The following is a 6000-nucleotide window of genomic DNA, read 5'->3' on the forward strand; positions in this document are numbered from 1 at the left end:
ATCAAACTGGAGTTGAAATTCAGTAAATTGACCAGGTGTATCATCATACACTAGTCAAAATGAACCGCAATGGAGTCAGATTGATAATTCGTGCTACGTTCTTGGACATTCTAGGGGCATTCTAAATATTCTGACTGCATTCGAAATATTTTTGTCATTTCTTTTGGCCGTCCCGAAGGTTTTGGTCATGTTCAAAACATTCGAGGGGTATTCTCGAACGATGTTGGAAGTAGATTTAAATGACCAATTGGTGGTCAAACAATAGTCCTTTCATTCAGGCCAATTCTGCTTGATTCGGAATAAGTGTGATTGGGGCTTTAGTAAGAATATTTTATAAGACCATGTGCTTACCAAATGGGAAGATTGTTTAGTGTAAATAAAAGGTGCCATTTGAAAACCTTGTCAAATTCATTAGAATAGTAATGTTGAACTTCTCTAAGTCATTTATTGATGAAAGGCTTTTTGATAATAATAGGCCTACAGTTACCATAGTGAATGTAACAACTAGAAGTGGCAGGTTAGTTAAACAACCAGTGCGTTATACAATATAATTGTGTTAAACACAGCAAAATATTAGTTTATAGTGGGTTTTATTGTTGTTGTTGTATTAACCTTTTACAACATATATATTTACAATGCAAACAATTGTATTCATCATTGTAAATATGTTCATTTTTTTACACATGTTCATGTCCATTTTTATACGCATATTCATTATTGTTAATTATGTTCATTTTTATACGCATATTCATTATTGTAAACGTTCTTGTTGAGACTCTCATATACTCCCGATCGGGGGTCGATAGAGTTTAATAAAATCTTATCTTATCTTAGTAAAACCTCTAAATATACGCATATAACGCCTGTTCTAAAAGAACTTCACTGGTTGCCTGTGGTGGAGAGAATAAAATTCAAGATTTTTTGTTGCTTACATGGAAGATTGTTAATGGTTGTGCTACTCATTATTTTAACGATCTTATCTAGGAATATGTACCTTCTAGAAATCTAAGATCTTCAGGGACCAGGTTGTTGACAACTCATAGAATTAAATTAATGCTCATTTGGTGAAAAAGCTTTTGCTCATATGGAATAACCGTCGTTTCTGGGGATTTATTCAACAATATCTGACATTTTACTATCATCCCCATTCAGGTGAGTGAGTCAACGCAGTTCAGCGGAACGACCAAAATACAGAGACTGAAGCTTTCGGTCTATGAGTGCTCCAACTTTGTGGAATGCACTCTCATCAACAATACGCAATGCCAAGTCTATTCAAAGCCTATACCTATTTTTGCTACCCGCAAGGCTTGCATGGAACGATGTGACAGGGCCTTTAACGTTCCGTGCAAGCCTTGCGGGTGACGAATCTTTTTATGAGGCCGCCATCAATAGACCAGTTCGTAGTTACTTCAGGGACAATTTTGGTCAAATGACCTTTCATTTCTTTCATTATGATATGCAGATTTCAAAGCAAGATATTACGTAAGCTTGCCTTACATAGCAGGATGAAGAAATTGAATAGACCAGGTGACTAGAATAGCACACCAATGAACACTTTATGAAGGTATTTGTTGCATTCCTACTTTGAATGCATATCATAGCATGTTGCACAATGTACTTGGCAAACTGTGAAATACCAGTCGTTCGTGGACGCATTGTTGTTTTTTGTGGATGTAAATGAAAACCACAATTCAAAAGAATATATGAATAATCAAGACATCAAAGTTGGTGCTTATCTCATTAGATTTTAAACCACCATGTCACTTTAGTACAAATGACCTTCCTCTGATCATGCGTAGAATATTTTGATCATGCGCAGAAAGGAACTACGAACTGGCTTATTCAAGCCTAACCGCTCACGATGGCGGTCTCCTGCGTTCATTTATTACAATATATATATTATGTTTACATTTATAAAAGATTAATTTATACTCACATCCTTATTTTGTATTTATTTTGTAATATGACTACATTGTTTATATTGTGAGTTATTTTGTATATTGTAATTGTAAATATTTTTGTATTGTGTTTTTGAACGCAGAAATAAATGCAAGCAAACAAGCAAAACTTGCGGGTAACTATTTTTGCTACCCGCAAGTCGCCCGCAAGGCTTGCACGGAACTATGTGACAGGGCCTTAAGACATATCTATTCTCATCATATAACACCCCCCCCCCCTTCTGTGCAATAATTCCCTCTGCGCCTCTGAATAGGAAACTATAGATAGAAGGCGCACTCTAAATGCTATATATATTATTATTATTATTATTATTATTATTACTCTATAGACTACATAATGTACATAGCATATCTTGTTTGTGACCAAAAAATAGAACCTTGAAATGTAATAACTTGCACAAAAACCCCCATCTGATTTGAATAAAATATTTTCAGTCACGGTTATTTTTTATTCGTTTTATCAATTTATTTTAATCAACTCGTTGAGGCATATGACTTCAAAATAATAATAGCCTCGTTTAACTATGCATGAAAAAAAGTCCATGTTTGGATTTTTCTCTGTATAATTGTAAAGATACAATTAATATATAAATTGAAAAGAATTGTGCTATGCAAAGATGGCTGGGAATCCATGCAGGGGTATAAATGTATGAGGGCAGGGCCCTGGGAACGATTTTTTTAAACAGGGGTGTTGGTTTACATTCTACAAGCCCCCCCCCCCCCCAAAAAAAAAAAAAAAAAAAAAAAAAAAAAAACTACAGGATTAAGGAGATTTTGGTCCAGAAAAGAATTCACAAGCACAATTGATTTTTTTTTTTTTACAAAATGAAGGTCATTTTGGTTACATTTCTGCTATTTCATCCTACACATGGGTGTCGATCACGGGGGGATGGGGGATATATCCCCCCCCCCCAATATTTCAAGTGGGGGGGGGGATGGCCAGTATTATCATCCCCCCCCCCCCAATAATTTAGGGTAGAAAAATTATAATAATGATGATGAAAAAATGAAAAGTTTGATCATGATGATTATAGTGATGATTATAGTATGCCGTCAATCAGTTTGTTTCCCTCGCAATTTGTGTATATTTTTATTAAATAAAATCATTCTTTTCCAGGACTTTTAAACAGATGGATGGAGGTTCAAGATGAAAAAGAATGAAATGTTTATGTTTATATTTTTTAACACATGACATAAAAGGACCCCGACGGAAAACAACTTTTGTTGATAGGGTGTTCCATCCCACCAGTGGTGAATAAATTAATTTTAATAAATCAATTAATTCAAAAGGGTGGAAAAATAAACTAAAACTTATGTTGAGCTTGAGCGCGTTCTTGTGACTGGCAAGATTGAGGAGCACCAAGAGGCAATCATCAAACAGTATCCAGAATTGACAAAAGGTCCCCTCTCGTTACAGCTGCAGATGTTCAACCAAAACATGAAAGGTAGCACTGTCTATGATGCCAAGATCGCTTTCCAGAAGATGCATTCGGAGGTGCGAGCCCTTTTCCCGCAGGTCGAGGCTCTTCTGAGACTATTGTTGGTTTGTCCAGTCAGCTCAAGCACGTGTGAAAGGAGCTTTTCTGCTCTTCGACGACTGAAGTCATGGCTTCGGAGCTCCATGACTCAAACACGCCTCAACTGCGTTGCAATGTGCCACACCAATCGTGCAATCCTAGACAATCTGAACATACAGGAACTCTGCGAGGAATTTGCAATGAGGTCTGACATGAGGCGAAAGATTTTCGGACATTATTGAGACTACCTGAAATAGATGTTGTTCTTTTTCACCCTTTTTTAAAATTCATTTTCAGAAAATTCAAAGAAAAAGAAAAAATACCTTTGCGTTTCTATAGAGTATAGGCTAATCACTTCGTTTATTTGCCTGGTTATACACACTTTACCGATGTATGTCATGGTAGTATTGTTATATATTAAGTTCGGCATCCAGTAAACATTTGAACAAGAAAATATACCAAAAGGAAGATGTGCACAAAACGAAAGTCACCCCTACTTGTATATCCAAATACCTTGACTTGAACGATAAGTTTTGGTCAATAATATTTTGCAGGAGAGCATTGATATCCTCATTACCTATCTATGTGGAAATGAGGTGCCTATAGTCATGAAGGAGTGAGCTCATATCAAATGCAAAATTTTCACTTTTAAAAAGTTATAATGGTCGTTTGGTGATCAGTAGCTCATATGTATGACATTTTGTTGTATGCGGTTGGATGTAATTAATATTAAACATTTTATCATGTGACCCCATCAGATACCTCTCATGAAAATATTGAGGTTCAGTGAGCTCAATATAATATCATAATTTTTTAATAAGTGAAATCAATGGTTTCAGAAAGAATAATCATTCAATTTCTCTCTAAAGCGTATCTTCGGATATGAACATCGGATGTTTTTTTTTCATGTTATTCTTGTTATTGTTATGGACTTGAATAACTAAACTTGACTGATTTTTTCTTATTTTGGCAAAAAGAAATCTCTTTTGAGTTTGGAAAGGAATGACACTTTTGCATTCTATATGAGCACACTCATGTGGTACGTAAATTTCATTTTAACACATATATTAGCTGATATTACACACTGATGGTTCAAGAAAATGTTGGAGAAATATCATAACATGACAGTTGAGTTTTGATTGTTTTTATTTTTGTTTTTGCTTCATGCACTTATATAGCATTTAAAACATGTTAAAATCCAGGGTTAAAATCGTCTAAGGAATGACGGTAAGCCCGATGGCGCACGAGAAGCCACACAGTTTGTAATTTGTGCTAGTCTTAATTGTCCGAATCTGCATTTAATCATCATGCATTAATTAAGAAGAAAAAAGATATTGCCAGTCGGGTTAGATTTAAGAGAGAAGTTGTATACATCATGCTCGATAAACAGATCACTTTGTACATGGTCCAGACAATTTTTGTCATTTTTTCTTTTGTATGAGTTTAGAATAGGCTTACTTGTAACACAAATTGAATTTTCAAAAAAATTATATACAGTAAACTGAACAATCAAGGAATTTCCAAGAACACGATGCATATCAACCACTCCCAAATGTCCTAACTTGTGATTTTAGTGGGGGTAATGTTGAAAGATCCCCATCCACAAGAACATTTGTGTCAATCATCCCCCCAACCAAGAATACCGATCGACACCCATGATCCTACATGTCCTAAGTCCATGGTTTAGCACAGCGCTTCTTGACCGGTGGGCCGCGAGAAGTTCCAGACGAAGTAAAAAAAATAGGGGAAAACTATATTTCCGAAAATGTTATGTTTGATTGGTCTTTGTGGGTCAAACAAAGCTGGGGTCTATATAGTAAATGGGCGACAATTATTAACTGCAAACAAAATATGCATGCATATGAGGCCTGAGGTTCACATAAAAGTTAGATCGAAACCATCATGTGCATGTATGCTTTCATTATGATGGTGATGCTTTTTTAACCTGCGCGTTTCCATGAATAACATAATCATGAATGCATCTATTATTTCAATATCTTGTCACTGTGAGCTTTATTGTATCCCTGAAGAAGACGTGGGATTTGCGTCGAAAATTTGGACTTGGAAATAAACTCTGTTGGAACTAGTACAATGCATATATATATATATATATATATATATATAAAACACGATATTACATTCCGCGTGTTGGACATAATTATATGAGATAAAAGAGGCAAAGAGGTATAATGCATTGTACCAGTTCCCACATCTTCTTCAGGGATACAATAAAGCTCACAAAATTTGTTGCAATTTTTCCGGGTAAGGGTATTTTTGGTCGTATACATTGACTGGTCTATAGGCCCTACCTTAGAAATTGAGGCACAATGCAGGTTTGTAAGTACGAAAGTTCTCTAAATCTTGTGAAGATCAATGAATAAAACATTACATATTATTTCAATACTGATTATGTACATGTTGTGTGAGTGCGTGTGTGTGTGTGGGGGGGGGGGGCATAATTAATTTTGTACTGGAGAAAATGAAGGTTTTATCTCTCTCCCATGCCTCACAGTGACATACTATAA

Source organism: Lytechinus pictus, chromosome 10 (assembly GCF_037042905.1).
Source record: "Lytechinus pictus isolate F3 Inbred chromosome 10, Lp3.0, whole genome shotgun sequence".
Taxonomy (NCBI): domain Eukaryota; kingdom Metazoa; phylum Echinodermata; class Echinoidea; order Temnopleuroida; family Toxopneustidae; genus Lytechinus; species Lytechinus pictus.